The 24,523-nt window shown below is 38.5% G+C and overlaps 1 long non-coding RNA gene across 2 annotated transcripts; it reads right to left on the bottom strand.

Moving 5' to 3' along the window:
• Positions 1-1,485: 1,485 nt before the first annotated feature.
• Positions 1,486-24,045, bottom strand: LOC149917459 (uncharacterized). Of its 2 annotated transcripts, XR_016467456.1 has the most exons (7): positions 23,969-24,045; positions 19,445-19,575; positions 19,073-19,142; positions 18,507-18,589; positions 14,574-14,807; positions 14,261-14,482; positions 1,486-2,330 (listed from the first exon to the last, which is right to left on the bottom strand). It is a non-coding gene; the product is annotated as an uncharacterized LOC149917459 (long non-coding RNA). The 2 variants fall into 2 exon arrangements; XR_016467457.1 differs by lacking the exon at positions 14,574-14,807.
• Positions 24,046-24,523: the final 478 nt, after the last annotated feature.

Raw genomic sequence — 24,523 nt, 5'->3', positions numbered from 1 at the left:
ACTTGCATTCATGCTCTCCTCTGAGGATCATGAAAAGCTTTACAAAAGCTAATTCAACATATATATAGACATACATAACCTTGCAAATCCTTCCAGAAACAAAAAGACAGCTTTTAACAGCCCCAAGTTCAATGGGGTTTACATACAGCAGTTCTATACAGCATGCAGAAGCAAGCATAAGTCAAGTGTAAAGAACTGAAAGGTATTACATGACCCTATAGTAGTGATTTCAGTAGAGTTCAACTGCTTGAGATGGATTGTGTCTGGTATAGAACAAATATTAACACTCTCATCTGCAGTACCATTTTATTGATCGCAAGAGATCAGTGCTTTTCTCTACAAAGCCCATCCACAGGTCATTAGCGCAATACTATTTATCACGGAGCTGTTTCAGTAATGACTTGTTCAGAAGGCTGGTAAAACTCTACTCTTTCACAAGATCCCTCACGAATTACCATATTTGAAGACTTTCACTATGGAACTGAAGATTAATTCTTTGACCTGATAGTCTTTATGGGCTGTTTAAATGATTTAAGTAAAGAGAGAAGGATTTTATGAAGTTCTTATATTTAATACAGGATAGCTATATTGGGAAAGCTTTCTTTTTTTATAGTTTGATAAAGCTGCCAGGAAGCAAAGGCAAAAGGCAGTTCCCTGGGCCAGTCTCCTCTCTCCTATTCTGCATGCAATTTCACAAATTTCTACCAAGTGAAATGGTGCCCTCAGTTTGCTCAGTTTCACAATTGAATGACTTCAGATTTTGGTAAGAGGATCCACCAGCATAAATTAAGGTTTCTAACACTCCAGATCTATGGAACTAGGACTTTCTTGTGCAGTAAACATTACTCTGTCTTACTGCCATATCTTAATACAAATGCTAGGTATTTTAATCAAAAGAACTTGTGTATTTCCCATCTGTTCACAGAGCCAGCAGGCTATACAAAACAAGGTGCACAAGGGTTCTAACCCCTCTCACCTCCCTCTCACAACATTCACACCATGTCAAATTTCTGAGGAAGAGAATAAGTAGCTATGCTTCAAAATTCAGAAACACTGACTGGTCTAGAGTAAGGGAGGAGGAAGGAAAAGAGCAGAAGGCAGAGACCCTTTACCCAACCATCGAACACCACGATGGGCAGCTGGTCTGACCAAGGCACAGGCAGCCCCCATTCCTGAGGTTTCTCCCCAAGGTGAAGGGTTGCCCTAATAGTCACTAGAAACCAATGCCACTTATTTTACCAAATGGCAGCAAATTTCCTTGCAGTTAATTTGGGTGTTCTCACTGTTCTCCTAACAGAGCCCTGGAGTCAAAACCTCCCAGTAGAAAGGGACAGAAAATAGCTGCAAGGTCAATGACCTTTTACCCAGACACAGACATCTGGAAGCTGAACCACCATGACTTACATATAAGGCACACAAAATGTGATACTGTATCAGTAAGGTAAAAATCACTTTGTCAGCAACTTGAAACATTTTGTTTCCCTTTAATTAGTCTTACATGTTGTAAAAAGTGGAGGAGCTGTGGAGACAAATACAGAGAGTTGCAAAGCAGCAGCAGTTCAGAGATGCCACAGCTTGCACCAGCTGAAGTAGCTTTTAAATCTTTGAGATGTGTATGGCAGTCTGACTGTAAGGAGAGTTACCTCTATCACAGACCAAATGATGCTCTTACCTATAACTGCCGCAGAGCCACAGGAACCTCATCCACAGACTAATGAACAAAACGAGCAGTATCTTTTCCAGTCCCCTTTGGCCTTTCAGGCAGCGCCGACATTTCCTAACCTGATACTCGAGCTCCTCCATGTGGCAAGCGAGAGCCTTCATCTTTCCTCCGTGTAGCAAACAGCTCCCTTATTCCACACAACGTTTTTCTTGTCATTATTCCCTCACAGAAAATATTACCAAAGATACAATATTAAACTGTGGGGCAAGAACGATTAGTTCTGAGGATAAGGAAAGTAGAACAACAGCACCATAGCTCCAATAATTGCTATTAGTCACAAATGGGTATTTTCACAACTTAATGTAGTTAATTTGTCCATTCATAAAAAAACTTCTCAGTGTTCATATACAGATCAGTTGCTTTAAACAGTCAGCTTTGGAAAAAAATCATAGATTAATTCAAATATCCTCTTTATTAAAGTGGTGCTCTTCCCATGGTGAAATATCTAGCAAAATATATTCTCTTGTGCTGAAGATTTACAACTTCTCTTCTGTCAGACTGGGAACTGTAAGACACAATATAGGATCCTTCCTTGAAAAACTGATCAGGATGTCTTCATATCAAACAGCAGCCAAAGACAAATCCATATGCCTCTTTGAAGAAGTTTCTGGAAATTAAAAATGGCACTTATTTTACAGAAAAAGACTTATGATTCCAAGTACATCATTTCAAGAAAGCTAGTAAAGACATTTGCTTCTCAGCCATTCAACTTTTCAATTTGTTCATTGTACTGTAGGATATTGTTCAGTCAGACCTAATTCTGCACTGCAGGCCAGCAACACCTGTCTGCATATGCTCACAAGCTAATGCCATCTTACTTACACATGACTTAACAAGTTCACACACTTGCTTTTCCACTGACACTGTAAGAAATAATAAGGGAACCGCTCAGCTTTAAGGTTATTTGCTTTTGATGAACATTTCACAAATTATTTTTATGCATTCACTTCAAAAATATTTTGGTTGAATATGGGGCGAATCTTAGAACTTGTTTTAAAGAACTTCCCTTTTCTTAATGCAAGCTTTAATTCCTGTTTCATATTTGTTTCTTTTTCTATATTAGAATGAGAAAAATCATAGGAAGCATGAGACAGATGACTGGACAGTGAGGTTGATTGAGAACTGGATGACTGGCAGACCTCAGAGAGTTGTGATCAGCAGTGCAGGGTTTAGTTGAAGGCCAATAGCTATCAGTATTCCCAGGAGGTTGGTAATGGGTCCAATCTTTAACATCTTCATCAGTGACCTGGGTGAAGGGATAGAGCAGGTCCTCAGCAAGTTTGCTGATGATACAGAACTGGGAGGAGTGGCTGACACACCAGAAAGCTGTGCTGCCAATTCAGCAAGACTTGTACAGACTGGAGAGCTGGGCAGAGAGGAACATGATGAGATTGAACACAAGGGCAAGTATGGAGTCCTACACCCAAAGAGGAATGACAACATGCATCAGTACAGGTTAGCGGCTGACGTGCTGGAAAGGAGCTCTGCAGAGAAGGACCTGGACATCGTGGTGGACAACAGGTTGGCAACGAGCAGCACTGTGTCCTTGTGGCCAAGAAGGACAATGATATTCTGGTGTACATTAAGTAATCATGACCAACAGGTCAACAGAGGTTCTCCTCCCATCTGTTCTGCCCTGGAAAGGCCACATCCGGAGTAATGTGTCCAGTTTCGGGCTCCCCAGTTCAAGAAAGACTTCTGGGCTTCTAGAGGCAGCCCAGTGGAGGGCCACAGAGATGGTTAGGTGCCTAAAGCATCTTTCTTATGAGGAAAGAAAGGCTGAGAGATCTGGAACTGTTCAGGCCCAAAGAAGAGAAGGCTGAGAGGGGATGTTATGAATGCTCATAAATCTAGAGTGCGGGTGTTAAGTAGCTGGGGACAGATTCTTTTCAACAGTTCCCAGTGACAGAATGAGGGGCAATGGGCACAAACAGGAAGGAACAAATAGGAAGTTTCATACAAATGCAAGGAAGAACTTTACTGTGAGGGTGACAGTGCATGGGAGCAGGCTGTCCAGAAAGGTTATAGAATCTCCTATGGAGATACTCAAAATCCATCTGGAAACTTTACTGTCTAACCTGCTTCTAGAGAACATGCTTTTGCAGGGAGTTGGGCTAGACGACACAAATCTGAGCTGTTTCAGTGGCAGCTACAAGAAGGCAGGAAAAATTTGACCTTCCTGGAAATATCTGTGAGGAATCTGTAAGCAGAAGAACTTTTTCAAGAGGCAGGAGGGCAGATGTATTAATTTCTGGCACGACTGGATAGCCCAATGGATTTCCCTATTTGGCCCACATAGACTTTGTATATGCCAAACAAATTGGCTAGTAGAAGGCAGGAAAGAGAAAGTGAACTTCCTTCATTTCTTCCCCCAGAAAAGTAAGAACTCAAAGAAGCTCATCAAATAGGAAAAATAAATGCTCACTTTGCGTTATTGTTATTATTCAGCAGGAGGGAACTCTCCCACAATTTTCTTTAGCATTCCAAACTTGAACTTTTGTCAGGCAATCATCCTTTTTCCACAAGATATCCGAAGACTGAAATTATAGAAGCTAGAAATAAGTTGATCATGCGGTGCTCAGGAAGATGAAGTCATGTTCACAGGGATTTCAGTTCTTAGTGACTTAATTCTAACCATTACAAACTCAAGAGCAATCATTTCCCTACAGCCATATCTAAAGAAAGATGCTACGTAATGCTTTCAAACCCGACTCTGCTGTTGCCTTTGCTTTATCAGCTGTTACAGATAGAGGGAGCAAACTGATAATCAGAGGGAAAAGAAAGGGCTCATCTGGTGAAGAAACTGCTCTAGGAGGAAGAGACCTACCTACCTCATGCATGGGAAAAGGACGACTTGAGACCTAATAATTTAAGGACTGATCCATACAGTCTGTTTTCTTCAGCCTAAGATCCAGATGATATTGGGGAGGCAGGGTGTGTTTCCTTGGTGTTTAAACAACAGAGAGCTTCTTTCATCTGATGGGAATGCTCTTTCTCCACTTTCAGTGACAACATCAGGCAGGAAATGACAGAAACTGGAAAATGGGAGGAGGAAATGGGAGGGCGAAACTGGAGGAAGGAGGAAGGAAATGGAAAAATAGCAGGGGAAAGCATTCATGTATCCTCAGGAACTTACATTTTACGAGGTGTCATTTAAGCTAATTGCCATGTTAAAGCCATGCAGCTAAAGTAAATTCTGTAGCATTTGCTTAAAAAAAAAAAAAGCTCAAATAACTGACTTATTTTTAGTATATTAAGTAGTAATACGCATTAAAAATCCTATGTTTATGATCCCCAAATCCTTCTTTTCCATGCAAAAAGCAGAGAAATTGTAATTTCCATACATCATCCCATTCCCATACCACATTCTGGAGGGACTCTCAATTCACCAAGTTCTCCTACAGGAATGCCAGTACTTGTGGGCACCAGCTCACCAACTTTTAAGTTGAGGCCTCAAGCACACTCATATAGACCACAAGCTGCCCAATAAAAAGCATTTCTTCTTGCTAGAAACTCCATCAGAATTTGAGCTGATATAATTCTGTTTTCATTGTGGTCGACAGATATTCCATATGAATCACTCTGTGCAGCCTCTCATCATGTAAACATACAGTCCCTTACTCTATGGGCCAGTCTCTCTCTACAAGGAGCCTCAACAACTGATCCCTCACATTATGGTCCTCTGTGGTCCCCAGGCTCCCCATCAAGCTCTCTCTATCATGTATTATTAGAGTAGTAACAACAGCTTGTAGATACAGCTAGCAGACAGATTAAGATAGCAACTGGGATTTGAGGTTTTTGAAAAAGATTTTTGATGGAGTTACATAAGACCAAGGAGAGAAGGTAGGATAAAAACTTGTGGTAAATCTGAAGATGATTGAGAATAAAAACCAAAAAAAAAAAAAAAACGCTGTTGTGGAAAGGGACATTTTAGGAGATCAGAGATTGATATTAAAAATTAGCAAGGACATTATATTCTGAAGAAATTCCATGAACAAAGTCTATACACTACCTGTAAACAGTGCTCTGCAAATCATCCTACCTCTGTAGTTATGATATCTGAGTTCATATCCCTTTCTTCTCCATATTTCTTCCCTTTTTTTCTTTTTTTAGATTCATTGACATTATAGAGTACCTGTCTCCCTCATTGTACTGAGTAGACAGCCTCTGTGGGCTTAACCACCTGTCTCCCAGTAGTCAGTAGCAGCCTAGAGGCTAACATCACCTTTGAATGCCAATATAGAAGGTAGTTTTTTTCTGTTACCAGGGAAGGGAGAAGAAAGAATGTAATTAAGTGAATGAATAACCAAGAGATAATTTTTACTCAAATTTATCTAAAGAATACATGAAGTTTTAATCTTGACTTAAGGAATTCAGTTTCAACCAAGCTTCTGAATTAGCCCTACTGCCATATGCTTCTTACTACTACAAGTTCATAATCCAGTTTTCAGGCCTCCCATCATACCCTCCCCTCCTCCCCCTATAAAAATAAATACATGAGAAAAAAAAAATCATTGCCTTCCCCCAAGTTTGTTAAACCTATTCACTGTAACAGCAGAATGGAAATTAATGGCCAGATACTCAGCTGCAGTCAACAGCTTAGCTCCATTAAAATCCACCCTGCGGCCTGACCCCTGAGCACTGACCAAGCTCTGTGCTGGCTGACACAGTTTCTATTGGATTGGCAGAGAGCAGGAAATAGCTGGGATGTAGGAAAGCTCCAGACATGCCTCCTTCTACCTCAGCCAGGCTGCTGCTGAGCTGCTGTGTGGGCTGCCCAGCTGTCTGCCTTCCCAGGGCTTTAAGCCCATCACCATCTCCTATCCAGCTTGGAGGACTTAGTTTGGAAAAGCATCATACATGCCCACAGCTGTATAAGCAGACAATTTTAGATGGAAGCTAAAGTTCAGGGCAAGGAAACTTAAGGAAGGGTGAGCATCATTTGTGTCCCATACTAAGATAGTACTTATTTCTTAAAATATCCAAACTACTTAAAGTTTTCAGCCAGACATTAGCCTGAGGAGGAACGCAAATATGAGTTAAGACTCGGTATAATTAAAGGAAAAAGAAAGACCAAAGTCTCAGGCCTGAAGCAGACAAATTGGAAACTCTCCATTTCCAAGAAGAAGTCAGTTCTCACTGCTGAGGGAGTTTGCATGGAAAAACCAAAGGCCTAAAAAACTCCTCTACACGTCGTAGAATTCTGCAAATATTTGTTTTAAAACACTAAAAAGTTAAATTTCAATGCCTCTCAGACATTTTAAATGGGAGAATTATTCAACTTAAAATAATTGGATACTTAGTGTACTGCTGACCTTTTGGTTCATTGTGTTCTTTTTAGGCAAGTTCTGCATTTTACCTTTCTATTAGAAAAGACAGCATCCATCATAATGTAATTTCTCTCTTTATATCATTTTTCTGGATATCTCACTTCAGGTGTTACTTGGAGCATAATGCAAAAGAATTAAAAAAGAAAAAGGAAAAAATAGAAAAATAAAAAATCATTTGTGAACACTCCATATTTCTTGATAATAATAAAAAAAAAACCCTCAAAATTTTACTTTATATACCTTCGATTTCCCAGTAGTCCCATTTCTCAATCAGAATTTGAATAATCTTTACAATTTGTATTCCCCAAAACTCAAATTTAATGAGTTAGTAGGTATAGAAATAGAAATAACAGCTGCAGCTTATCCCGCTGTGCTATTCAGTAATGACAATGTTATACCACATTAGCAATTGTGACATTAATAAAAAGAAGCCCATAGGATTAGCCAGAGACAGCTGACTTTAGTCAAATGTAGGTCATGCTTTGTTTGCTCAGAGCTGGGTAATAAATTTCCAGGTAAGTGCTCTCATGTGTCATACATATATGCCAGGAGCATAATTTCAGCTGTACTAAATGATCCACATTCTTAAATTTCTGTAAGCCGTTTTTGAATTATTGTTAAGCATTTAATTCCACAGAAGCATCTTACAGGCTACTTAAAGTTATTAACTCCTATGACATTATGGCATGTTTTCTTTCTAGTGGCAGTTAATAGCATCTTGATCTGATTTCCCTTTCACCTTAAGATATCTGCAACTCTGAATTGTGAATATTTAACAAAAGATACTTAGCAAGGAATCAAACCCACTACATTTTGCAGCTCTAGCTAAAAGAGAAAACAGTATTTGGAATCAATCCAAGCAGCAGCAAGATATCTTCCACCACAGAAGGGAGGCTTTAAAAAAAATTTAAAGGAAATAAAGGCATAGCCTTCAATTAATTGTACAAAAGATCCTATCTCAATCTCTGCTGCATTGGCAAGCCCTCAAAATTTGGATTGAAAGCAGACCATTAAACATATTCATATTTAATCTCAGCACAAGATGTGCATATTGTACATCGAAACCTTAAGGGCTGTATTCTGTGTTCAGTAACACCCTGGCTGGCTTCTGTGGGAAAAAGTGAGCATAATACAGCAGAAGTTAACCTTGAAGTTGCAATCTTACTTTTGCTATTTTTCTTTGTGTTAAGATAATAAGCACAAAACAAGATCAGGGCCTCTCTGTGCAAGGCACCATCCAGACAGAGAGAACAGAAAAGGGAACCCTAGTTATGAAGAGCTGAAATCACAGCAAGATGGACAGAAAAATGCCTGATTATCACCTTTTTGCAGGGGGAAACTGAACCAGAGAAAGGCAAACTGCTAGACACAGATGGCTTTAATTCCACCCAAGTCTCTTATCCAGTGGTTGCTATTGCTTTAGGCAGCTCCTCATCCCATTCTTTGTTACAGACCCTTGCTCTGCTGGGGCACTGAGCTCACTACTGTCAGCTCAGCTGTCCTAGGTGATGGCTGAACCATGTGCAGGTGCCCTACTGCACGTCCCACCTACAGAGGCCTATGGCTGCACCCCACTGCACGCACTGAGGCAGTTTATTCCTCATTTTATTTACAGCCAATTATTCCGATAGCTTCTCAGCAACAGAAGTTAATTTCTTGGCTCTATTTTTATCCATGCCTGGTCTAAAAAGTATTTACACATCAGCAAGTCTTTTGGGGGCTTCAGAGGCATGTCAAGTGGAAGAGATGACAGCCTGATATTTTTAGTTGATATTTTATTTGGCCAGTTGTTTTAATGGCAAATTTTCTTGAAATATAAAGTAAAATCTATGTATGTAGCCTTTCCTTCAGACATTAAGAAAGCCTTAGATATTTTTTCCTTTCTTTCTCTTTTTCTCTTTTTTTTTTTTTTTTTTTTTTTTTGAGGAACTATGATGACATGGATTTGCAGCTTTTCAGTACAGTTCATCAGGTTACACCGTTTCTTTAAAGCAACTGTGTTTACTGGTCTATTTCTTGAAAGCTGCAGTTGTATCTTTATTACCCTTCATTGTTATCGGCAAAGCAAAATGCCATAGCTACACTGGAGGCAATAGAAATTCCCTTTGTGAGAAGCAATGATTTCCAGCAAATCGTGAACACCTTTGTGCTCGATTTCAAGGAAGTAAATGTAGTCAGCTTTCAATAGGATTGTGAATTACAATGTGATAGAAATATGGGCTGCTCAAGGTAGATTCTGCTCAAAAAATTCCCCAACAGACATCAAAAGTCAGAGACACAAATTACATCCTACAAAACTAATGGGTAGGAGCAAATTTGTCGTAGGGTGAGAGCCATGCAACACTGATAAATACTGCATGCATGTATAATCCCAGGGCAACGCTGGCCAGGCTGCTTTTTTCCTGAGGATTTCTGCCTACTTTGCAGAGGTGGGAAAGAACCTCTCAGACCCTTATACTGATACACAGATGAAGCTGATGAATCTGTCACATGCATAAACCTAAATACACCATACACAGAAATATCCTCTTATGGAAAACAGTCTTTGCAAATTGAAAGCATGTAAAGAAAATAATTTGGCTTAAATTATCTATACTTTTCCTCAAAATACAAAGAAAACATTTCTGCAGAAAGACAAATAAACAGAATGTATTTAAATAGCAGAGAGTTTTTTCCTTCCACCCCCCTCCTCCCTTTCAGCAAAGAGAAAGAACAAAGACCACCTTTTGGTGAGGAAAAAAAAATTAAAAAAAAAAAAATCAATCCCCTCACTGATGGGCTGGCTGTTTCCCTGCATGCACAAGCTGATACTCCTTTGTTCCCAGCCCCACTCCCCAGCCCTCCAGCTGAGCTGATTCCTCAAAGGATGCTTCCTGACTGTCTCCCACCCTGCACAACCAAGGAAGGCAGATCCTGCCTACTCCCCTTATGACTAGAGCTCCAAATCCACTTTCCCAAAGGACACAGCACCAGCAGAAGCAGGACTTTACAAAACATCCCCTTCAAATCCCACTAGAAAAAAAAAAAATCGAGTATTTTGTTATTTTTTTCAGGTCACTTTTCTCCCTATTACAGCCCATTCTTAGTGCAGAAACACTATCAGGGAGGCAGGTGAGAAATGAACCTTCCTCAGCACAAGATTTCCAAAGACATCTTTTGCTTTGGGTAGAAGTTTGAAGCATGTGACAGTAGCAAGGACAAGGGCTCAAAGGCATGCAGCATGGGCAGGAGCATGAAGCTCACCAGGCAGAGCTAAGGAGCAGCTGCTTGCAGCAGCCCCAACCCACATCTCTCCCTAGCAGAGTCTTGAACCACAATGGCCTCAGCCCAGCCCCATGCACTTATTATAAAATTCATTTTCAATTCTCTCCTGCTTGCACTACCCTGACACAGCCTGAGCTGTGTCCCACGCATACTGGCATGGGCGGCCACATTACCAGGGCACACTTGCTGCAGATGGAAGCCACCCTAGAGTGCCTATCAGCCACAGGCACTCACATCCCAGACCTTTTCCCTGTAATTAGACTATTTTGTGATATTTTTCAAGCCTGGATTTAACTCTCTGCTAACACATTTGTACTAAGCTAACAAATAGCTAGCAGAGAAACCCCAACAAAATGATGGTCAGTAGAGTCAACTTCTCTTCAAGCATATCCAAAGCTGCGTTAAAATGTTCAAGAAAGGCACAGAGAGGCACTAATAAACAAACTAACAAATAAATAATCCAACCTCTCTCCACTGCTCTGCTTGTGCACTCAGGTCACAAACCAGAGATGCAATGTAACAGTTCAACTGAATAAGGTGTGTAATTCCTGCTTCTTGTCTCAAATCAAAAGCATGCACAGAAGTTAAAATAACTACCATCACAATCTTCCTAAAAAATTCCTTCATAACTGCACAGATGAACAGTGGGATTTTGCATTTAAATGAAAAGAAATAAAAAAAGGAGGAATTCCTGCTAACTGTTTTCAGCTCAGGCAGCTTGGGAATCCCTTCTCAATTTATGATACACACTTTGTCACTTATGTTCAAAACCCTGCAAGTAGTGAGAAAAAAGAAGAGCAGACAGACAGCAACAACAGGTAGAATCATTCCCAACCTCTAAACCAAATACCATCTGTAAAATATCTTCAGACACAAGTGAGAAGAATAATAAAATAGCTATTTATTCAATGGCAATGAGGATAGGATCTCTATCAACCACACATTTTGTCAATTTCAAGCAGTCAAATGCTGTAAGTTCTCCCCTCTTTTTCCAAAAATCATGATCAATCTTCAAAAATGATTAAAGATACCACACGCAGTCACATTTCCAGATGAAAACATCAACTTGTTACTTTAAAAAACACTCAACGCCACTAGAAAGAAAAGTTTGCTGAAGGGAAGACGGTAGCCAAGTTTTCTGTGACAAGGAAAAGAAGTTGGGGGAAGGGACTCTGGATAATTATAGTACCATTCTATAGCTGAATACTTCCCAGCAGTGAAGTCTATGAGCCATCCAGCCAAAAGGAAAATGGGGAGAACTACACTACTAGAGAAACAAGCAGTGCTATGTTGGGAGGATTTCCATGCCTGATTCATGCCTGATTCACGGACTTTCAAGTGGAATACATTTAGTTGATGATTAAATTACTACTACTGCTGCTACATGAAAACAAATGTACAGGTGAAGGAGACAATAAATTTTAAGCCTACAAAGCCTACATCAAAATTAGAGGCTAATAAGGACCCCCAAACTCACCGCAAGAAATAGAAATTTGAGGAAGAGAAAAAAGCCTGCATTTAGGTACAAAAAGAAATGCATGAAGCAATTTCTGGATGAGAGCCATAGAGCCAGAGCCAGTTTTGTAGTGAGCAAGGGTAACTCTAAGCATCAGGCTTCAGGAAAAAAAAGATAATAATGATCATTTGTTTTCAATAGGATTCCAACAAACACATTCTCAGAAACTAGAGAATAAGAAAAAGCTGATTGTTATCCTTGCTGTCTGTCCAAATCCAATTTGTAAAATAGCTCATTCATTCACACATCTTATGAAGTTATTGGAGAAAAGGAGAAACACAGCTTCTTTCCTGCACAGCAGAAAGTACAACCTATCCGATGTCTATCCATGACCCTTCATGAGAAGAAGGAAATATAACAAAAGAAAATATATCTCTTCACACTCAAGACACATAAAATGCAAAAAAGAAAATGCTATCTGACGAAGATGTAGCTGCAGGCCTGTCAGTAGCATGCAAGGAATATCAGGTCTGGTTGGACTCCTTCCCAGTCCCAAGTGTTTGAGGACATGCAGAATTTCATTGTGGATACAAGAGGAGTACCAAGGTCCATCCAGAGCGTCAGAGGGATAAAGCCAGTTGAACCTTACAAAGAATGGGAAACTATTCTGTAGAAACCAGGTGAACCACCACAAACTGACTATGTGGGGTTTTGTCAGGATGCTAGATATTTGACTGCCCATTGGAAGAGTGAAGCAAGTATCTTTAAGATTGAAAGCAGGAAGTGTTTCTCCAAATAGAGTGACTGTCTCTTTTCCCCAGGTTTTTAAAAATTTGTGCAACCTTCCTAAAATGTAACACAAAATTCTCCCTGAAAGCTTGTAGAGACCTAAATATAATTGTATGTCTTGGGGATCAATTTGGGTACCAGTTATTATTAGGCAATACATGATATCACTTCCAGTTTAGTGAAGACCTTGAAAGTCAGATATAGGAGTGAAAATTCATCCTCTCGGGAGCATCTCAGCAAAAACTTACTCAACTATTTCTTAAAAAAAGAAATTACCACACAGTGCAACTCAGAGAGGCTTCTCAATCATTAAAATCTGTTATACAGTGAATGTAATTGGTTAAGCCAAGAACAAAGTCATTGGAAAGCGCTGAGAGGGAGAAAAACTCACATTACTCAGCTCAGTCACACACAGCTATTTATTAGACTTTCAGTATAAGTTCAAATTGCTGCTGTAGGACGGCTTTAAATACAAGTCATTGTGCTGCTGGCCTGTAACACTGACTCCTCCAGCACAGTGCCTAGAACAATGTCTACATAATGTGTAACAACAGCTGCTGCAGTGTAGTTGGCTTAGAGTTCCACCTCTAGGGAAAGCCATGCCAAACTATTTATAATAATGGGCTACAATTTATGGGAAATGACTTTGCACCCATCCTACATGAGAAAGATTCAACATACCAGTCAACTCATTAATGCATCATTAGTTTAAAGAGATCCTTCATAAAGCAATAATATGGATGCTTTGCTTCTCTACGGGGTCTTTATGCAAAGACTGCCAAATGTTTTCCAAACATCACTGAATATTTTCAACCTCCTGAACATTTTCAATCTCCATAATCATTGTAGACGATGGAGAAAGATGAGCATATCTACAGCTACTGTACCATTTCACTCTTGGAAAAAAAAAAAAAAAAAAGGAGGCATTTACAGGACAATCACACTCACCTTTACAAAAGCTGTGTGAGATTCTCTTGGTTACACGTGGGCTGTATGGCAAAGGATTTTTTTGTGTACAATTTTTTTTTTCTAACTGCATAGTTGATAGCTTTAAAAATATTACAAGCAAATTACAACCAACTCTCAGAACAAACCATAGGCTGAAGTTTACAAAGCACATCAGCAAGAGATTAGCTTCTAGCAACTGAAAACATTGCGGCCCAACCTGCTTTGCCAAGTCAGGGCCTAAAGTTAGAATCTGTTGTCTCATTTAACATCTGGTTGGGGGCAGCAAAGGCTGGCACACTGGGATACACAATTCTTTCACAAAGTTTGCCGTTCACTATATTAGCTACCTGAAAGCAGCCAGATTTAGAATCTGTCTCCAGGATACAAACTCTGTTCTCAGATAGAGGTCATCCATCCTCAGTTTCACAGCTTTGACTGCTGATGTGGTTTGAGTATTACCAATTTTCCTGAAAGCTTACAGCAAATTGCTCTCTGTGCTGCCCATTTCTTTTAGCTTTTTCCTCCAAGGAGTAGTGGAGGCTTCCTTTCTGGAAGGAAACAAGTAAAGACTACAGAAAATACCCACTCTTCCCAAAGGTGGTCCTATTACTTGTATTGCTTATTTTTATTCATGCTAAAATAAAATAGACCACAAAATAACCCAGTTTATGTGAACCAGACACTCCTGCCAAGCAAAGTCACAGCTATCTAATTCAAACCACATCATCTCGGAGGTAGTCTGTGACTTACCACTGAAGGTATAGAATTCATTATTATTTCCATCTTCGTCTCAAATCAACAGTGATAATTAAAGCTGAGAATGTGGTCATTTTGTCTGGTCAGGGAAGATTTCCTACTGAATTCCTCCAGCTCACATATCTAAGAACACTTCTTGTTCCTTTGTACAGACGATTTCAAGTTCTCTCCAAACCCAAATAATGACATTTAGGTCCTTGATGTCCTTAGCATCTTCTGGAATTAGATAAACAATCTTAAGCATTTTCTTCCTGCAGCGTGCCTAATTTGCAGGCAGACAAAAAAGAAAATAAACAACAGAACCTACCTTCGCAATAGCTCTGCTCTTTCCTATGTAACTTACCCCTCTCTTACATACATACAAAATTCATCCTAAATTAAATGATTAATCTAGTGCATAAACTGATGGTGTGAGAAGATCTGGGCCATCTGTAAAGATCACCAGAAATCTGCTGCAAGCCTGCATTTTGACAACACGCATGTCCTCGACAGCTTAGATAATTGAACACTCTGCATACAGGCATCTTCCCTAGGGGGTATGCTGCAGAAAGGAAAAATAGAACTTCAGACTGTAAACCCTGCCAAGCACAAAGTACTCCACTCATCCATTACCCCACCTTGTTCAATTCCCTACCTCCTTCTCACAGGCATAGCAGAGAGAAACATCCTAGAAGGAATACTAAAAGCCACAGCCTATCTCTGAGTCATTATCCAAAGATTTCTTAGCCAAAATATGTAGTTGTATAATGTTTTTGCACATGATGTTGTTCCTGGCCAACAAACATGCAACACATTCCCTGTGACCACCATTGGACACTCACATAACAGTGCCATAAAGGCAATCATAAATTCGATCTCTATGTAGAAATATCTCTAAGTCATCCTATAAGTCAGCCCATAAGTTAAAGAATTATACTCAAAATAGAAAAATACAGGTAGTTCTTCTAGTTTTTGCTTCAACTTTCCTCCAAGCAGGACTTCAAATTTTCTTTTTTTAAGTTGTCCATAACTGATTCTCAGAACCCAACTCAATAAGGCTTACAAAACATGTGTTAAGTCCCATTTATTTTACTGGAAAGAATCCCATACTTTCCATTAGTAATATTGCCAAATGCAGGTATTCAAAAATCCTTGAGTCAAGCACTACATTCCAAAATAATAGGCCAGTATTTTCTTTAAGATATTATTTTTCACTGAACTCATATTTTCAAGCTGTAGTCCAGAAATACAAGGATTACAAAACAGGATTTTAATTTAAAGTGGAGCATTTGAGTCTCAGCTCCCACAGCTAAAGCCTTAAGATCAACACAAAACATATGAGCATTGGCAACATTGAGTTAGATAGGCACATGCTTAAATGATTTGTTTTGTTCCCTTCTGGAAGGGAAAGGGTTTGGAGGAGAGGAGGGTCAGAACTTTAACCTCCAACCCTTTCACCTTTGAATCCTCACTCAAAAGCTTCCAGGAAGGAAAAAGGACTTTGCAGCATGTCTGGAAGTTTAACAAATCCAAGCTCTGTTTAATCAAATAGTACAGCCCTAGGGCTTCTCTAATTCCTATAACCAATGAGGCCCCTCAGTACAGAAGAAAACTGTGAGCATAATAGGTAGTAGAGCTGCTTGAGTTCATTTACATGACATATCCCTGGCTCTTAAGCTATTCTAATGCTTTGGACTCAATACGCAAAAGGAGGTTTCACCACCCAAAACAGGGGATCTGGTCCTCTCAGGGCACAGCTGACTACAGCAACCTCCAGATTTCATGCACTACAAAGTGTAGTATCTCTTTCAGGGTAAGCGAAGCTCCTGGAAATTCTCTTTTGAGGAAACTGGTATATATTTATGAAGTGCACCAGTAGACAGATGCAAATACCCGATCTGACACTGACTGTATGAAGACAGAGATTTAGCAAGACAACATACAAAGTAGAAAAAGCTGAACTACTGATTATAGAAGAGTAAATGCTCTAAAAATACTTTCTTCCAGTCAGGTTTCCTTTCTGCAAGTTTTTCTGTTATGCCTTGCCATGCTCAGTTACAAGTAGCCAGCCACTATGCTTTACATCAAGATCTCTTTTGTAGCTGTGAGTTAGTGTTTCATGCAAGGCATCTAGAATTTAGAAAACAATTTAAGGATCAAATGATTCAGTGTAATGTTTCTGCATCCTGTAATTTAAAGGGCTAAAAGTCTTTCTGCAGCCACCAATGCTTTCAGGGTCACAAGTTTATTTTTACTCTGCTATTTCACTTGGTAAATGGACTGCAAGCATTTGAGGGGATGGCCAGTTCTAAAGCAGGAGCTCAGCCTTCAAAAACTGTTCATTCTGCATAGTACTTTGGTTTGTAGAATAAACAGAAGCAGCCTAACTCAGTTTTAACTGTTGCCAATTTCACATATGTAAAAATGAAGTTTCTCTAATTGCTAACAGACATTCTGCACTAGAGAATGTAGCAATGTTTAAAAAAATGACATGATTAAGATTCACAGACTTTACAAAAGAGATGCAGTTTCAAGTCTGCTATTTTATTTATCTGAAACAGATTCGTCCTCACCTCATAATAAAAGAAAATAAAAATAAACTAGCTTGTTCACTTGTCTTCAGAAATGCAAGTCCAAATTCAGGAACTGGACTGAATAAAAGGAGGAGCTATTTGGACTTACTGCAAAATGGTTTTGTTAAATATTACACAATCTACATGGCTTGTTTTCTTATCTTTTAGTGAACAGCACACTAGCCTATCTTGACTGCTATTAATGCCTCTCAATCACAGGTTGACTGTACATCTTTCCAGCTCATTGTTTATTGCAAGTACTCAGGATTTAATAGCTGTTTTAGGTAGTCAGCAACATGATATAGATATCTGGGGAAAAAAACCAAACCAAACCAAAACAAACAAACAAAAAAACCTGCAACAGGACAATAAGGAAAAGTAATTTAAAATCAATTTGGGGCAATATTTTGCCCACTTAAAATGTTTTTGCCATGCTTGATGAAGTTTTTTCATAAGTATTCTGGAACATAATGAACTCCTAAGCAAAAGTAAATGAGATTTTTGCTTTGGTTAAAAAAAGAAAATGAGATTTAGTGAAGAAAAAGGTTACTTTTAAGATATCCACATCTTAATTAAACATACAGAAATTTTACTCAGAAAAAGAAAGGCTGAGTAGCTTTTAATTTGGTAACAACATGGGATGACATGAAGTTGTTAGTTCAACCCACGCTGTAGCTTGGCATTTATTGCAGGCTGCAGCTGCTTGATCAACATCAGAAAACAAATTTTATACCTGTTTCAAGGTGTTGAAAAATTGCCCAAAAAATCACTATGAAAGTTGTCATATTGTATCACAATGTGGCCAAAGGGACTTAGATTGTTTGTAAACTGTCCCTTCCAAGCAACAGAAAGAGATTCTCCCAGCACACCATTTCCCCAAATCATTTTGTGCCCTGTCATCATTTATTAAAATACAAACGAAGAAGTAAAAAGTGTATGAAACAGCAATTAGAAAAGGTGATGGAGGGGATAAGGTAAAGCCTGCAGAAGTAACGTTTTTAATTCCAATCTCAGCTCTGTTGGAGTTCAGACATTTCAAAATCTCAAAATTCTTTTCCCATTCCAATTTAGAAGACATATCAGTGCTAAAACATCTAAGTCAGAAATTTCTCTAACATTATCTGATTAATTAAAACATATTCTCTTCTAACTTAAAGCTTTCAAGATGTTTCTGCATTTTAGAGCAAAAGTCTCATAGTTAAATTTCTTGCAACACAGAGATCATTAATCATTTGGATGACAGGTCAATTAAGCCAGCAGTTCTGGACACAGCACATGGTGGGACACGTAGCCACATGGAGAACTGCCAGATTTATCACTTCACCTAGATCCCTTCCAACATAACTGCACGTGCATGAAGTCCTGAAAATATACACAAAATTCCAGAAAGGGATCTAGATACCTTATAAACTATTCTGTATGTACTTATTAATTAGAATACCTATTTAGTACACAAAAGTTGTTTTCTTGCTTCTGCTGTTGTTGTTTTAATATTTATGCAACATCAACATTAAAATAAGCACACCTTCACTTTACAAAATACTACAAGTTTTTGGAATCTCACAGAGAAAGTATATACTTCATGTAAAAGAGAAAGCAAAGGAAGGCTATTTACAGGCCTTAGCTCCACCCAGCAATTCCAGTAAGAAGCATCATCAGTGTTTCTTGAACAAGTACCTGTTTCCCACCTTTTAAATTGAAGTGAAAAAGAAAACATCTCAGAAAGCTTTTCCATCCTGCACCTTGAAGATTTCAACAGGTTTGCTTCCCTCTGCAAGTAGTAATACAGCACTTACAGTTACTAGGATTGTGACTTCACTTCAGCCAGCAGCTGAACTGCTTCTCACACACTTCCTTCCAGAGAAGGTTAATGTGTCACACCTGGCAATTAGCACATTTCCTGGCTTAGGCTGCCTTATGCTGAAATCCTAACATGATAGTGCATGCACATGCTTCTGTGTGAAAACAGCACATTGACACTCGCATCTTAAATGATTTACTTTGGATTAAAGGGAAATGGTAAACCATTCTGCACTGCTTTTGTAGTGTAGAGCAACAAAATGGCACGTTTGCCTACAGCGTGGAATGTGAAGGTGATATATATAGAAATCAGAACCCCAACATTTACACATCATGATAACAAACAGGATTTGAGCATGTTACTACATCTTTTCAATATAGCAAGATTATTCACCCTCATGTTGTTGCACCCCAAACATGCCAGTATAGAGAGCTGTAATTGCAACATCCATACCTGGCTGCAGATCCTGATTATTTCATGGATGATAGCTGAAAATACTTCCTTATTTCCTAGCATTGTACAGCTGGAAAAAAAGTGAGGCTGAGTATGAATTGCAAATAAACATCACTGATAGCTTGAGGTCTTCTCTTGTCTTAAAAAACACATATATGCATGCATACAAACACAGTCATATACAAATAAAGCCAGGAAAGGCCAGAATGATCATTTATTCTGACCTTCACTTAACTTCAGTGAAAAAATAATAAAGCAATTTCAGTTTACACAGAAGGCCAAGTTCTCAAAAAACCACAGCACTTGTAAGACAGAGTACTCTTTCAACACACCTATGAATAGCTCACTTACCACTAAAAGTAATTTTCTTACCATGTTTTACCCTCATCAGATGTGAATTACTTTGACTTCACCAGGATCAGCTTGTGATGGTCTCACCACAGAGAGGTATCACTTGTGTGGTGTGTTGGAACTGGATCCCAGCCTGCCAGCCTTCATCCCACCTTCAAGTAGATGAGGAAGGATAAAATCAAACTCAGTTACTCACTAAAGGGAGAATGAAAATTGGCTTTGAAACCCCTTGATTTTTATTTTCTTCTTCTTTTCAAGGGAAAATAGAGATAAATTTGCTTTTGTTTGCCCTATGAAGCTTGTGCAGAAAGGAGGGGTGTCTTACACTCAAGATTCTCACCTACGTGGGAAATGACTAGGATCAGGAAGGAGGAACTAATGAACTGTAGTAGGTACTCAGCAGAGGAGGTGTATTTTTTTTAAGGAGGAGAAGTTAGGATCTATTTTTCTATCTTTTCCATTACCTCATTAAAGACTATTAAAAAAAAAAAAAGAAGTAAAAGACACATCAATTAAAGAATTTAGAATATGTGCCTTTCCCAGCACAAGAAATAAGAAAGGCAAGCAAATCATAGAGGCATGAATTGTTGTTTTGATAAACTCACTTCTCTTTTGGAGGGGGTAATGTTTCCTAGATGTACTGCTGTTAGCCTTTTCCATAGCTGTGCTGAGCTGGTAGCAGTCAGCAGCACGTTGCCCTCTCTCCCCCAGCATTCACTAGAGGCTTCAGCCGGCTATTCTGAATGACATAATTTAAAACAGAAAATGTCTATTCTCATAAAATTTTACTAGAATGAAATTACACATTATTGAGCTCCTTTATCCAAAAACATATTTAAAACCAAATAAGAGCTTTTTTTATATTAAGTTAGAAACATGTAAAATGAGCTTTCTTAATGCACTAGCCAATCTGTATGGAGACACAGAGTGTCTTCCCATGTTTCTGAGGCCTACACTGCAACCAGGAATCGTTATAAACATGGATAAATACATTATTATTCAAATGGTATACAAAATAATAATTTAGAGAAACACTTATAATTATGTCCTATTTAGAGTCTTTAGCTAGATAGACAGTCACAGTGAAAATCTACAGATAGTACTGTTATTTTCAATGTAAGATTCTTTCCACATTCAGCTTCTATCAGATTTGATTTTTATAATCTCTCAAAAACATGATTTGTTGGAGGTTTTTTTATTCTATTTCCCTATCAAAGTTGTATATTTTTCTTACTAAGATCATATTTACTATTCAAGAGGTCTGTAAACTTCCCAGATCAAATTAATCAACTGTGCAGTTCCTGGAATTTTAACTATGGTCCCTATGGCAATAAATAGGTTTCACTGCTGATTTTGATTTACAAGAAATAAAGTAGATAACTTATTTCATTCTACAAATTGATCGTGACAGCCAAACTCTACAACGCGGCATTTTTGCTCTGTCCTGTGGCTCTTGTGAATGAAAAACATATCACATATAATGTACCTCCTAAGAAGGTAATGTCTTTGCTATATAATATCGTGTTGAAATATAATAGTGTGCAGACTATGGCTCAAAACAACCTGGATTAAATATCTGGGAAATTAAAGCCCTTTGGATGACTGTCAAGACTAGTCTGCCTTCATTATCCCAAGACACAGGCTGGCACATTATCATTTTTATACATAGTTAAATACCCAGACACTGATTTCATTAATCATTCAGTTACGGCAGGAAATGCATAATGTGGAGGGCATCCCCTCTCTTCATATGAAATGCTATTTACAAAAATACTGTAGACATACTGCATAATATAAAAGTCTGATATTTTAGCAATAATAATTGCACTTGAATTAAAGGTGTTTTTTTCTTCAGTTTCTTTTTTACTTGCATACATATTCTTATCTGCTACTCCTAATTCTTTAATAGAAGCAGAGGCTTTCCTAACTGAAATTAGAACCAAAAAAATTTGGTTTTGAACACCTCATTTAACTTTCCAGCTACAAGGACCTCTAGAAATGAAGGATTTTCTTCATCACATGCCAAAGAATCAGTCCTATTTTTTTAAACCCCAGGGAGGAAATAAATGTCTATTCTCTGCAGAATAATATGGATCAAGTTTCAAAAGATGATGACAGAGAATGAGATCCTCCTGTCTGGCAAAATGGATCAATTTTCCCAATAATGGAGAACCTACTTGTATCAAGCCAGACCAAGATCACACCAGAAATCATCTGTATGTGAACTAAGCAGATGTAGAACCGGTCTACTCAGTAAATTCATTCTTCATTCAGCATAAAATAAGCTCTGATGTTTGTCAGTTGAGTCCACAACAGTCATATATTTATGGCATAAACTGTGATCATACTGTTTATCTATTCAATTTCATGCTGAGCCAACTGGAAGACTGGATACAGCCTTCCACTCTTCCAAGACATTGCAATGGCCTGCAAACAATTTTGTAGTCCTGTGTAAGCACCCAATCGATACACAAAGCTAAAGCTTCACAAGTGAGTATCATGCCATTGTCATGTTTTCTATTGCTAGAAGATAAAATAACTTGTATACTATTTCAAGCACAATTTTAAATCTCAGGCAAATCTTCATAAACCCTTTCTATGGAAGAAAAAAATGTAAACTTAAGTCTACACTGCAGATTAGGTGATCCTAGGTATAAATCGTTTACAGGTATAATTAGGTATTTCTGTGTTTCAGTTAAAAAGGAAAATAAAAACAGAATTAGTGTCATCTGATAGCACTGTTTTGCGAGATCACTTTCCTGATAGCCAAACTAACATCCAGACTTGAGAAGAAAAAGTATGCTGCTACTAGATTTTAGTTTTGAAGGAAGTTATTTTATTGTTTTCAAACAGTTTCTTGTAAAGGAAATAATGACAATGCCTGGATCTGTACTTTGAGTAGGGTAAATTCCTGTGATTTGTAGGAAACTAGTTCATGGAACTGTGATAAGATGGCAATCAGCTCAAAAGTGTTGATTTTAAAAAATTCGTTCTATACTATTCTCACTGTTTTTCCAATCTGCATCTGCCATTGTTAAGCACGTGTGATGCAGTCCTCCAAACTGGATGGACAAACAGCTACACTGGGAATCATTACTGTATACACGGAGTTATGGTTAACGTGCATCTGAAAACTGAGCCTTACTCTGCAGGAGCTGAATCTGTTGATTGTTTGCTAATTCCCAATCTTTTTTCCTCAGTGTTCAGTCTTCTTGTTCAAGGGGAATCAGCAACCCATAAAAATAAATGACATATTTCAGCCAAATTTTACTTAAACAATAGCAGTATTCACAAGAATATGGCAAGCAGGATTTGGCCTTAGCTGTAAGTGCAATATCTATCCTGGACAGCACATATCTTAACAGCATAAGGGTTTTATATGCAGCCATTGAAAAGAACTCAGACAGAGCAACGCGATATGAACAAGCGTTTTTTGCTATCACTGGATGTACATGCTGAAAGCATTCTCCCTTCACTCCCTCTGTTTCTTCTTCCACTTTACTGAATATCCTCTCTCCCACCAGTACATTTTTTTGATCTGATCATCCCCATCTCTTTTTGAGCATTTCCTTCTGTGACAATTTAATGTCCTAACTGAAGGAAACTAACATTTCCTGACTTTACTTCCAGTCCATTCTCCTCTACTATTTTTTTCTAAACTCTGGCACAGTATAATTCTTTTTAGGATTAATTTCCATACTATTTCCAAACAAGTTACTCGAGGCTATCCTCATACTATAGTATCACAGTGCAGGCCCTGTTCACCTCAGCACACAGGTTGGAGGTTAGAACATCAGAACCTCTGGAAATTCATTCATATTAATGGTGAATTTTAATAAGGGTGGTTTGGTTTGGTTTCCAAAAACCAGTCAAACTGAAGGAAAAACTTTCCTCACTAAATATTACTGAGAATATTTTGTTCTATCTCCAGATACATTTCTCACGTTAAAGTGGCTATCAGTTACTTGGTTGATTTATATATGAAGTAGTCATATCAAACCTGTCTGGGTAAGTCACATTTATACAAAGGAAGTAATAGTTAAACAAGTTTTCTATATAATTATGGTCCAAAAAAATTTTGTAAAACTTGTGGCAGCCTACACTGATCATACTATGCTGGATATCTGATTTTGAGCTAAGAATCCTGCTCATAATTTCTGTGGTCCTATTTACATCCCTCTTGGCCTGGGCCATAAGATACTGGGTGTGCTTCTGGTGAAAACATACAATATTGCAATAAATAAAAACCTGAAGTAGTTGACTATTACTACTTTTAAAAGTCTAATGTTTGTATATTCCCAGGGTCTCTCTGTTTGCATCTCCTTAAACAATACAAACCATTATTAAGATCATGATTAATGTAGCATGCTATCATGTTAGAATATCATTAAAAACTGGACAGCTAAGCCTCAAAGCTGTACTGAACATATCACACATACTGTGGTCTTCTAAATTTGTTCTAAATTAAAATCCCACTTCTTGCTTAAAACCTTACATCTGTTCTTGCTTAATGTCATGTGTCCACCCCCAGTAGCTAGTGTTTACCTGATCAATATTCCCTTTAGATAATATGTGCAACCATGGTCATAGCCAGGACTTCTCCAGGACCACTAGGATCTGCAGAAAACCATGTTTGGGATCCCACACCTTCTCCAATCAAGCACTCAGTTTTCAGAGACAGTTTTCTCTCACTAATCTATTTACCTAACCTTTATGTTAAAAGCCAAGAACATGTTGACTTAATAACATGTTGGCAGCTGACCTAATTTTGCCCAGCTACAAGCTAATTTGGAGTCAGGCCTGATGCCAGGCTGCACAACCTGCTGTAAGAGCTGGTGTTACACAGCTCCTCTCTCCCCTTTTTCTTTCAGTTGCAACTGATTGATACTATGGAGAAAAGAGAGGAAAGGGCTCCCAATGTGACTGCAGGCTCAGTAAGTGGCCAATATGCTTTGCCTACTGATTTTCACTTACAATCCTTCCCTCACCTGCTTCTTGAAGTCTAACTAGGCTATCTGCCAAAACTAGTGTCCATCACGCCAACTGAGAACTCTAAAATCTCAGACTCATCAGGCTGTGAAGAAAAGTGAAAGGCTTTGT

The sequence above is a fragment of the Phasianus colchicus genome, chromosome 6 (assembly GCF_987193195.1).
Source record: "Phasianus colchicus chromosome 6, bPhaCol1.hap1.1, whole genome shotgun sequence".
Taxonomy (NCBI): Eukaryota; Metazoa; Chordata; class Aves; order Galliformes; family Phasianidae; genus Phasianus; species Phasianus colchicus.
Note: the sequence above shows the minus strand (reverse complement) of the source record. Positions and strands in the feature narration are given on the sequence as shown.